At 42.8% G+C, this 12912-nt stretch overlaps 1 pseudogene; it reads left to right on the top strand.

The window, feature by feature from the left end:
- The first annotated feature begins 661 nt into the window (after nucleotides 1-661).
- Nucleotides 662-1305, top strand: LOC144803782 (uncharacterized; annotated as a pseudogene).
- Nucleotides 1306-12912: the final 11607 nt, after the last annotated feature.

The raw sequence follows: 12912 nt of genomic DNA on the forward strand, positions 1-12912 counted from the left end.
TTGAAAGTAAACACACAGCACGAGCGAAGGCTTGAGCCCGTGCGATCAAATGTGAAGGGAACTGGCAATCAAGGCGCGTGCGATCAAGCGCGAAGGAAATTAAAGATAAACATCAGCAGCGCGAGTTTTCCAAGCTCAAAATTAACAACTAATTGAAATGTGTCATTGCGTGTATATTTCAGAGTGTGTGTATTCAAGCCTGAACAGAGCCGACTTTGGTAGATAAACATTATCTTTAGAAACGCATCTAATTAAAACGCATATTGTTTAAATCAGGCACATTTCAGTGTAACATTACACGAACTGTGGAGACCACATTCCTGGGATTTTAGAACTAATTAAAGACTTGAAAGAAGGTTAATTATGCAGGACTCACCCTGAACGTCTTGTAGTGGAAATCCTTCAGCTATTTTCTTCTGTTTGGAGGCATGAACATAAAGAGAGGACCAAAACCACAAGGCTTATGTACATGGAAGTAGAAATAAGACTACTGATCATAAAAAGAACATAAAGGAAGGGAAATTCCTTATTGGTATTTTAGATAGTTATTTTATATAGTTATTTTATATTTTTATTTTAACTTTTTATTTTAATTCATTGTGGTAGCTTGTTTTGTTAAATATTTGTGTTAGTTTTTTTTTATTTGAGATTTATTGCAGGAATGGGAGATCAAGGGATGGCAGCACCACCCAGTTTCTTACCTGTTCCTTGTGAACCAGCCATACCTTGGAAAAGATGGAAAAACATATTTTTTACTTATATGTTAGCAATTGGTGGGGACAAGTATGGTCCTATTCGAAGACAAGCAAAAATATTACATCATCTGGGGACTGAAGGTAAAATAATTTATGATGATCTTCCTGAAATTCCGTTGGGAATTGGGAATGGACATCCAATTATTGTGTATGACATGTCTCTTATGATGTTGGACATTTTACTCCTAAACTGAGTGTAGTTTTTGAAAGACATAAATTCTTTTGTCGTGCTCAATCTCAGGATGAAGATATTGTGAACTATGTAGCTGCTTTACGTGGTTTAGCTGTAACCTGCGAGTTTCATGCTTTAATGGAGTCATTAATTCGTGACCAAATTGTCAGGTGCACAAAGGATAAAAAGATTAGGGAGAGACTCTTATCTATGGATCCGTCTCTCGGCGAAGCTGTACAAATTGCTAGAAGTATGGAGAATACAGCTGTCTGGTTGAAAGAAATTGATGTTGGAAAAGTAAGCATCAAATCACCAGAAAAAGATGTAAGTGCAATTGATGTGCAGGAGGTTAAAGTGAAAAAAGAAAATAAAGTATGAGAAGGGGGCGCTAATAAGCAAACTGAAAAGAGCACTATTATCTGTTATAGATGTGGTGGACCTGGGCATACTGCCACGAGTCTCACTTGTGGAGCAAGGAATTCAATTTGCAGAATTTGTGGAAGAAGGGGTCATTTAGCCAAAATGTGTAGAACAAAAATGCGACCTGCACAACAATCTAAGGTAAGAGTAGTTGAAAACATTGGTGAAATTCAGGAGGATGTTATTGTAGCTATTGATGAATGTGGCATTTTTAATGAAACTTGTAGTGAATCTGTTGTTGAATGTCAGAGTTGTGAATGTAACAATGGTAACGTAGTAAAAAAAGAAAGTACAGATAAACTCGAGAAGTAACACTGTGAGGTTATTTTAGGAAAATCTGCAGTCAATGTTCTAGTTGACTCCTGCAGCTCATTGAATTGAATTGAATTGACTCTGGCAGCTTATTTACCATGATAGCTAAAATAATATTTGAAGAACAATTGAATGGGCGAATAAGTGATTTATTACGATCTGACATAAAGTCAGTTGGATATGGTGGAAAGAGAATCAACATTATAGGTATGATGTGGAGTGATATTGTTTTTAAAGGAAATGCTGTACATGGCAGAGTGTATATATCTGAGGATGGTTCCAACTTATTAGGATGGCGATCCTTAATCTGAATAGTCAAGAACCAGTCATGTTTGTAGAAAAAGTGCACGATTTGATACAGATTGGGGTGAAAAAGGTGTTTAATGACAAATTAGATTTGTTGAAGGGCTTCACGCATCGCTTCATTTTGAAGAAAAATGCGGTACCAGTAGTGCATAATGTAAGACCTATTCCTTTGCTTATGAGGGAACCTCTTCAACAAGAACTTGCTATTTCTGAATGAACAAGATCTGCAATCAACAATTTAAGTGTGATTGCTGCAGCTTCTCTACAATTTGTTGTCAGAAATGGAATATGTGAGATTGATCGATAGTTGTTGGGGTCAAAGGAATCAAGGTTGAACTTTTTAAGGAGAGGCAACATGGAAGTTTTTCTCCATTCCTTAAGAAAAGAGCCATAGGTGAGCATCATATTGAAAATGTCCGTAAGGTGAACCAGAGTCATCTCTGGTGCTAGATGCATAATCTACAAGGGGAACCAGATTTAATTTTGTTGATAACCTCTGGACCTGGCTCAAGGTTAATGAAGAAAATGTCTATTGTTTTAGAATTGTAGGCCAGTGTGGTATTGATAGAGGACCCAAGAGGCAAGTAAGCTAAGCTACCTGAAGAGGTGTCTCCATGCGGAGTCGTCTCCGATATATCGGCTAACTCTATGCAATCTGGAGACGCTTGTTGTTGTCAGAGAAGATACTATAGACGGTTTTAACGTTTTCGTGGAAAATTAGGATAAAGAGCTGCAGAAGGATTGACTGAAAATGTTGTTTTTATTTTCCAGAAGCTTGGTCAGTATTTTCACTGTTGCAAACAACTCTTTCGAGGAATTTTTTGAAGATTCAATTTTATAGGTAAAATAACAAGTTTTTTCCACCTTTATCATTTCTTTGTAAGTTGAAAGAGTACATTTGTACATTTTAATTTCATTGTGGTCATAGTCGATTCTCCACTTTTGTTCTTGCCTACAACAAAGTTGTTTTTTGTAGCCTCAGCTTTTCAGATAACCAAGGTTCTTATATAACGTAGTTTAGTAAGTGGCTTGCTGGGTGGATAAGGTCCTTGACAAATTGAGCTAGTCCAAGACTGGCCATCATGTCATTGAAGTGTGCCAAATCTTTATCCAAGGACTTTTCTAAGTGGAAATTAAAGTCCCCAACTATCCTGAGATCTATGGAAGTTTACCTTAGTTTGCATAAGCCGACTGAAACTATGGATAAAAGCTGTTCTAGGGTCTGAGGAGGGGTTGATAAGTAATCCATTAAAAGAGTAGTGTTTATCGATTTCAATTTTAAAAGAAAGAGCTTCTCAATCCAGAGTTAAGATGACTGCGGTAAATAATCGCTAGGCCCCCACCGCTTTTGCCTTCATGGTCCAACCTGAAAATAGATATCCGGATTGGATCGCAGAGATCAGGTCAGGGTTTAAGGCAGACTTGGTCCGAGTCTCAGTTATAATTGTCAAATCCAAAGTTTGGGATTCAAGAAAGTCAGCAAACTCAGTTATATTCTTTATCAATATCTGGCCTTAATAAGGGTGCAATGGCAGGAAGCTGAGTAATTAGCTATCAGACAGTTGGAGAATCTGGGAGAATTCAGTGCCCAGGTCGGACAAGAAGATGCTTCGACACACCAGATTCAGGATAGGGCTAAGGCACTTCTTACCTGGTGAATTCAAGTTAAGCAGCTCTTCCCTTGACTAGGAGGTCATTGTCATAGCTGTGAATGTTTGAGACTAAGTATAAGTGGCATTTTAATGATTTCAGTAACATTTAACGGCCAAATGACACTATGTCCTTAGAGTGACACTATCTCATGAGCAAAACTAAGCAGTGAAGTCTACTGCACATCTTCCTCATCTCATCGCGCATGATTTTATGCCTCCTTTGAGGACTACTGCTGAGCTGCTTGCAGTATCACACACAATTTATAACATTCATTTATTTCTCCGAACAGACAGTGTAAAACTGCCAGGCCATTGTAACTTGGGTACATAAAAACCTTTTATCATAATTTAGAAGTTAGAAATCCAACTCCTATCCTCCATCGATAAAATAACACCACATTAGTATGCTATCTAACCCTGGGCGGTGAACTACGCTCCACTCGCGGAGTTTGTGTATTTTCGGTTACATCGTGGGACGCGTAGACCGCGCAGTTACCGAACACTAAGCAATCTGCACCATAGCGCACGGAAACATCTTACCGGGATTCTACATTCGGCGACAAGATTTTCTATCTGTTCACGTGCGCCACAAGCTTTGGTATCCAACTGTACAATTCCGCAAGAGTCATTTGGACGCGCCATCTGCTTATGTCATAAAGAGATTAGGGGATCCTACTGTGAAAGGCATGACCGTTGAGATGGGCCAATGTGACCTTGTTAAATGCCTGACAGAGATGCTAATTCCTTCTGAGGTCTTCACACGTGAAGTCAGCAGGGAGGACTGTACTATGGGCCAAGCTATCCCATTGTTGCACATGCAAGAGCAACAGCTGAAGGAGGTGTCTTAAATGTACGAAGGTGTGGATGACAAACAAGATGTTTACTCTCCCCTGAGGCGGAAGCCGGGGGTTCTAATCTCTGTCCCTTTCATTGACTGGTGGTGAATTTGTGGTAACTTTTAGACGCTGTACATATTTTAATTGAATCGCTTTTAAAATACCACTGCTGAAAGCGCTTCTCGAGTGCAAGATTTGCATTGCACCGAGGCGCGCTCCACTCACCCTCTTATCCCGGCGTGGCCGATTAGGGGCTGACGACGCAGGGTAAAGGCGCCATCTTGGAGGGAGAAAGGGTTGGCGGTCCAGTGGCAGGACGCCTCCCGCCCTCCCGGATATTTAAAGAGCAGTGCCTGTTAACCAGTGTACTTTGTTTACTCTCCCCTGAGGCGGAAGCCGGGGGTTCTAATCTCTGTCCCTTTCATTGACTTGTGGTGAATTTGTGGTAACTTTTAGACGCTGTACATATTTTAATTGAATCGCTTTTAAAATAACACTGCTGAAAGCGCTTCTCGAGTGCAAGATTTGCATTGCACCGAGGCGCGCTCCACTCACCCTCTTATCCCGGCGTGGCCGATTAGGGGCTGACGACGTGGGGTAAAGGCGCCATCTTGGAGGGAGAAAGGGTTGGCGGTCCAGTGGCAGGACGCCTCCCACCCTCCTCTGTAGAATATAAAATGATGAGGCCATTCCATCCGCGCAGCGGGCGGGCGCAGCGGGCGCTCCGGCGGCGCGCCAAAGCAAGCCTGTCTGCGCCGGACACGGGCCTAGGGCCACCACCCCTGGTTCTGCTAAATCAACCCGTCTCCCACCCTATACACACTCCATGCTGACTGATTTACGTCCACGACTTACGGATAGATGCATCAGATACAGCCTGGACTCTATATCTCCCACTACCTTTTTAGAATGTAAGCACTGTCAGGCCTCCATTCCCCTTTTAAACAAACCGGCGGGAAGTTATAAATAAAGTCAGGTAACACAAAAATCCATAATTGCCCTCATTAATGTCCGCTCTTTGGCAAAACACAGGCAAGAAATTGCTGACCTACTTCTAGACAGGAACATTGATATAATGTTCCTGACGGAGACCTGGATGGATAAATCATCAGATCCAGATCTTGTGATAGCCGTCCCCAATGGATTCAAAGCATATAGACAGGATAGAAAGGGCAAAAGAGGAGGTGGGATAGCCATAATTGCCCGGGATACCTACAAAATTCGCACCTCGCCAATACCTACCACGACATGTGAGGCGCTCCAGTTTGATATTTACCTGTCCCCCTCTTACAACTTTAAAGGCATATTATTATATAGACGACCTGAGACTCGGTCAGGATTTCTCACAGAAGTTGTTACCATTTTAGAATCCCTTGCAACCGAGAAGTCTATAACATTGCTGGGAGATCTAAATTTCCATCTGGACAGTAATGGGGATAAAGATACTATGACCCTTCTGTCAGAAATGGAGGTTTTCGGGCTCTCACAGTTGGTGACGGGACCCACACACACTGCAGGGCATACTTTAGACGGAATCTTTACCAATCTGGAAGGTCTGCGAATCACTGATGTCCTTCCAATGACCTGGACTGACCACCATTTGGTCTTAGGTACTATAAAGATTAATGAAGCACCTATTCTTAAAGCATCCCCTCCCAGACGTGAACCTTTTAAAGTATGGAAAGATATTAATATTCCAAACCTTAAGGTGTCACTAGACAACTCTAAACCAACACTGTCCACTGATCCAGAAATAGCTACAAAGCAATACCAAGCTTGGCTGGATCAGGCTACTAACAAATTAGTACCAGTTAAACTCAAATCCAGAAATAGGATTTCGCCTTCAGCACCTTGGTATACTGAGGAACTAAGAAAAAATAAACAGCTCTGTAGAAATAAAGAAAGGCATTGGAGGAAAAACTATGACGATGAAAGCAAACACATCTATAAGGAGCTTCTAACCCAGTACAAATCCTTGATCATGGAGGCCAAAAAAAAGTACTATAAGGAGCAAATTGAAAGCGCAAAAAACTCTAGCAAAAGGCTCTATGAAATAACCAAGCAGCTTGCAGGAGATACTCCTGACTTGAACCCCCCATCCTCACAAAATTTGTGTGACTCATTAGCATCCTTCTTTTTCACTAAAGTGAATGATATCTTTTCTGCGTTCACTTCCTCTGACAATCAGAGTACTAACGACATAAATACGCCACATATCGATAATATCTTTCCACAGTTTGTGGAAATTTCAGAAAATCAAGTTCAGGATATCATCAGGTCCATTAAATCGGGCTCAGCACTGGATCCTTGCCCCTTGAAAACTCTCCGCCCAATAATGGACATCTTGATCCCAGTCATAACACAAATCTGCAATCTGATGTTCTGTACAGGAATTTATCCGATCCCTCTAAAAAAAACTTTATTGAAGCCCCTTCTGAAAAAAATCTGGCCTAGATAAAACAGAGTTTAAAAATTATCGCCAACCTCCCTTTTCTGGCCAAAGTAGCAGAAAAAGCCATGAACATCCAACTTGCAGCATTTATCGAGCAACACCATCTTCTCGATGAAACCCAATTTGGATTCCGCAAGTTTCATGGAACAGAAACGGCGCTAATCAAAGCGGCGGACGACATCAGATTAATCCGAGATCAAGGAGGCTCAGCACTGCTGGTGCTTCTGGACCTATCGGCTGCCTTCGACACGGTCGACCATAAGATCTTGGTCGACCGTGTTGAAAAGATGGGCGTGCTAGGCCTAGCCAGGGATCTGCTGGCGTCTTTTTTGACGGATAGATCACAGGCAGTTACCCTAGGACGATTCGAGTCAGCGGAACTGTCCTTGCCATGTGGGGTACCTCAAGGTTCATCCCCAAGTCCGACACTATTTAACATCTATGTGTCGGACCTGGCTAAAACCATCAAAGCCCATGGGATGAACCTTACCTCATATGCGGACGACACTCAGTTGATTCTTACCGTAAAAAATGATGGGGAAACTGTAGCGGAGAGTTTTAAAGCAGGTATGCTGGCCATCGGACAATGGATGTCAGCAAACTGTTTAAAACTGAACTCCGAAAAAACCGAGGTGGTAACATTCGGTCATCTTAGTCCTAGTTGGTCATCAGTTTGGTGGCCATCATCCTTTGGAGCCTTGCCTAAACCAACCCCTAAGGTGAGAAATCTAGGCGTCATCTTTGACGACAACTTGAATTTCATGGCTCATGCTAACCAGACGGCCTCTACGGCGTTTTACAAACTACGGCTGGTAAAAAAGGTCCTTCCATTTCTCCCAAAAAGCGTAGGCAAGACACTAGTCAGCGCTCTAGTCCTGTCTGCATTAGATTACTGCAACGGCTTGCTAGCCAATGCTCAAATCAGGGTCATCAAGAAAATGCAGACAGTACAGAACGCAGCGGCTAGACTTCTCTCGGGAATCCCTAGATTTAAACCTATAGCTGACACCTTGAGAAGCTATCACTGGCTCCCCATCAAGAACAGAATTAAATTCAAGACCTTGTGCATAGTTTATAAATCATTGCACCAACAAGCCCCTCAATTTCTGAGAGATCACCTCATGCTATACAATCCTTCCCGATCTCTCCGATCAGCCAAACTAAATGATCTGGTGGTACCCCGTACTAAACTGGTCACCTGGGGAGACAGACGTTTTCTGGTTGTTGCCCCGAAATTATGGAATACGCTCCCCCAATCCATTAGATCTAGCCCAAATCTACTGTCTTTCAGAAAGCAGCTGAAAACCTAGTTGTTTAACCTCTAAGAGTAAGAAGCGGAGCATAGGAGAGTTTACAACAGTACAGCGCCGAGACGCCTGCGGGCATTTGTTCGCGCTCTATTAAATGTGAAAATAAATAAATAAATAAATAAATATTATTTGGCAGACTCCTTAGCCAGTTTGCTTATCTGACAATACAAGGATTCAAAATAACACTGTCACATCCACATTACATTACTGCCACAATTTTGGATCCACGGTACAAAGTATTTCTGAACAGTAAGGCAGTAATTCCTTTTTCAGAAGTGGATGTTGCCAAGTACAACATTTTGATAGCTGAGCAAGCCATTGAATTTGAAACAAAGAAGATAGTGGAGCCTTCTTAGACATAGCACCTAGCCCAAATAACTCCTCGGTATGAGTTGCCCCTTATACTTGGTTAGGGGATTTGTGTGCACACTGATTGACACCCACCATCTTAATGCCAGTTCATAAACGAACTTACACAATGTACATAAATCGCACAAGTGCACAACACAATTGGAAACAATAGAGAAACCTATATGTCCAATAATCACAGAATAGGGCAGTTCAGCATTTTTCATGTCAAGCTAGAACAAAACGCCCTGAAGAAGTCCCTAGTGGACAAAAACGCGTCGGCTGTACAATCCTTTTCTTCTTCACGCTATTTGGAATAAAAAGAATCGAAACTAAGGAACTTTTTCCTGTAATTATTGGACATATACGTGTCTCTACTGTTTCGAATTGTGTTGTGCACCTGTGCGTTTATGTACATTGAGCAAGCCATTGACTTTGAAAACGAACGGCTGGGAATTAGATGCCCCAGGCCAGAACAAGTACTACAGAGCGGATTCCAGAGTCAAGTTCTACTTCTGAGCCTAAGGGCAGTGTGTTTTCCTCCCTGCAGACACTGCCACCAACACTACCAATTACATCCAAACAGCAAGAACAGGATCATCCACAGTACAATCGGCAACTGATTGGTTTCTACGGCAGGGATATGGTAAGTCCAGTGCTGATGCAAAGGCAAAAGAGGCTGAGCACATCAGAGCCCCCTGAGCATTGAGTGGACGGTCCAGGCCTATCTGGATGACCCAACAGAGGTCTTCATGGATCGAAACCCATTGGAGCATTGGTATGGGAAATGAAGCCAATGGACAGTGCTCAGCAGGCTGGTGATTAAGGGCCCGATTCACAGACCTAACTTAAGACAAAATCCTAAACTTACTACCATTTTGCTATTCACAGAAGGCACTTACTCATTTTGGTATTCACAGAAGGCACTTACTCATTTCGTTATTCACAGAAGTTAGTAGTCTTAACTTTAGAACTCCTAAATGTGTTCCGAAAGTCTTAAAGTTAGGAGTTTTCTCAATTTAGTAGTAGTAAAGTTAGGACTCCTAACTTTAGGACCCTTAAAAGCCTTCTGTGAATACCGAAAGTCTTAAAATTATGATTTTTCTCAACTTTATTACTACTAAACTGAGAAAAATCCTAATTTTAAGACTTTTGGTATTCACAGAAGGGATTTAGGAGTCCGAAAATTAGGAGTCCTAACTTTACTACTACTAAATAGAGAAAAATCCTAATTTTAAGAATTTCGGTATTCACAGAAGGCATTTAGGAGTCCTAAAGTTAGGACTCCTAACTTCTGTGAATACCGAAATGAGTAACTGTCTTCTGTGAATACCAAAATGAGTAACTGCCTTCTGTGAATACGAAAATGGTAGTAAGTTTAGGATTTTGTCTTAAGTTAGTTCTGTGAATCGGGCCCAAAGTATCTGGCTTCCCCTGTCGCAAGTTTCTCTTGCAAGCGTTTTTTCAGTGCTGTTGGTGCCATTGTAACTTTGAAAAGGACCAGTCTCTCGCCCAAAAGTGTGGAGAGGTTAACCATGATCAAAAAGAATCAGCATTTTATACCAACGGACTACAAAATACATGAACACTAGCCAAAAGAGGAGATTGACTTTGATGACATAAGTAGTGGGTTACATGACCTACTTCTGTCCGAACCACCAGAGTTTGAAGAGGGGCTCCTCTTCCCAGACAACTAGGCTTTCAAATTGTTATTTTCTTCCTTCCTTTATTTGTGTGTGTATCTGTCCTTCTGGTTCAAATTAAATCACAACAAATCCATCACCACCGTCTTCTCTTTGTATTTCCCTATTGGAGTTGCACGTCTGTGCATTTAACTGTCCCCTCCACTCCTCAGAGTCCTGCTCCACATTCCTGACTCGCCCTAAATACATTTCCATCAAGCCAGACATTGGATGAAGATGGAGAATAGTACAAGAAATGTTGCCTCTAACAGTCGCTACATAAGAAATGAAACATGACTATAGCTATCCTCCGTTTTGTTTCTGAGCCAAAACTCATCACTGTCCAAAGGCTATGGCCTCTATCTGAAGGCATCCACAACTCTTATCTTCACTGTCAGAACTTGAACAGGCATCCAAAAGTAAACTCATCACTGTCAGAAGGCTACAGCCTCTGTACTGGCAGGCATCCAAACTCATCACTGTCAGGACAGAAGGTACTTGATAGAGAAAGATAAGACTCTTCAAAGAAACTTGCTGACATTTCTGACCAATAATCGCTACCCCGGCCATGGCCCATCACAGAGCTGACCATGTGAATCAAAGGGCCACAGCTGAATAAGAAGAAAACTAAAACAGCGACTAACAACACTCAAAATGAATGTGGAGTAATGAGGCCACCACCTCGTTAGAAAAAAAACACACCTGTTAGAAGTAGACATCTGATCTGGCAGCCAAAGAGAAGAGCAAGACAGGTAATGATTAATGAATGATGACATGCATTGCATTAGATGCTTGCTGACTGAGCGAATGTGCATGAAGTCGAACTCTACTAGTTGATCTACAAAGTAAATGTGACTCAAGTGACAGTCAATGTTTCCTTATTGTTTAATAATAACCACATTGTACTCCTTCTACTACAGGTGCAACAGGCCAATATGCGTTGCAATTTTTTTATATGGAATATATATGGACTCAATTGGAGTCACAACAGACTGAGTTGGAGTTGGACAACACTTACCACACCACACTATCTTTTCACGCAGTCAGTCAGTCGGATCGGAGATGATTGATGGAATAACTGCATTTCATGAAGCGGCATAAAAGGTAAACACAACAATTCAACAAGAACCGAGCAGACCTACATGTCCATGTAGTGGTTGAGTCGAGCATAGTGGTATGACTGACAGCCGCGCATTGATTTACCTTAGTGGTCCCATGACATTTTGGCTAGCTCCAAGCCCAGCAAGGTTGCCGCCTCCGAAAGTTCCACACAATGTTGCTGCTTGTTTTGCCACAGGAAGGCTATTCCAAAGGGGTATGTCCACCGCTTCTGGTGCCTTACCTAGTCCACTTCAGCGCCCCTCCCGGCATCTCACGACAGACAGCCTGGTCAAGAGTTGTTGTCATCCAGTGACCACCGTTGCGCCCTCCGTCAGCTCTCCCAACTGGGGATTTCCCTTCACTGCCAGGCACCTCACAGGAATCCAGCCAGAAAGGCCCTCCTGTCAGCCATGTTAGGGTCAGGCACCTCTCCTATGTGCAGCCTCCACGTGGATCATATGTCCCCTCTGATGGCTTCTTGGACTCGTTTCAGTCCTTAGTGGAAAGAAAAGCTTGCAGCTCCTTTAAGTATACCCCTGGGACACCGCCAATCAACTCCAGCGAAAGATGCACTCACTCAGATTGTGATGAGGCAATCGCATCAGGCCTCAGCTCCACTTGTCAATCGAACATTGAGGATGCAGGAGGGGCATTGCTTCCATGCGCAGGGCTGCCGAGACTACTAGAATTGCCAAAACTCGCCAATCGCAATTTGCGTGTCTCTGCTGCCCACCATTTTAAGAGACTCGGCTTCAGGGCCGCCGCGGCCTCGTTTCCCTCTGCAGACAGTCACAGGGGGCTCCCGGAGAGCTAAGATTCACAGGAACGCTCCCCCACGAGCTCCACCGGCAAGGTGTCCTGGGGATCAGCCGCTGCAAACCGCTATGGGGGCCCCTCAACTCCGCGCTCCCATCTGCTAAGCCCGGGTGTCCGCCATTTTCTTTTTGTGTGCCGCCTACCACTCCTCAGGCTACAACCCAGAATTTGCCAGGTCCTTTGACACCACAGGATGTTCCACCAAGATCAGTGTTACCCTCGCATCATGAGGCGGCACTTGCCGAAGCCGGTAAGTTGCCTTGTTGCTTCGTATTCAGCAGAGCATGGGAAGGAGCCGATCGGATTCTCATCCGATCAACCATATTGGTTGGCCACGCCCCCCCACTGATTGATTGATTGATTGACATATGCATTATTTTATAGTATTTACTGTGTAATTTCTTTAAATGGATGCACTACAATTTTATCGAAGAAATGAGTACGCAAGTGGCCATCAATTTTATAGCCAAAATGTTTGCATTAGAAAGATGACTTATACTGTTATTCACTGCAAAAAGTCACCAGAAATATTCAAACAAGAAGTTGAAGATTTGCCTCACCCACAACTTATTGTGTCATTCTTCATCCTCATCGACTTCCCCATACCAGAGTAAGACAGTGCCACTCTGTATAGCTGAATTCCTCTTGTGAGTCCTTCACACATATCCTTTTCTATGTTCTGTTTCTAGATCTGCAGTGACTGATCAAATCTTGATCCATGAAGGCAGGTCGCTCATTGATTGGCTCTTT

The sequence above is a fragment of the Lissotriton helveticus genome, chromosome 1_2, assembly GCF_964261635.1.
Source record: "Lissotriton helveticus chromosome 1_2, aLisHel1.1, whole genome shotgun sequence".
Classification (NCBI taxonomy): Eukaryota; Metazoa; Chordata; class Amphibia; order Caudata; family Salamandridae; genus Lissotriton; species Lissotriton helveticus.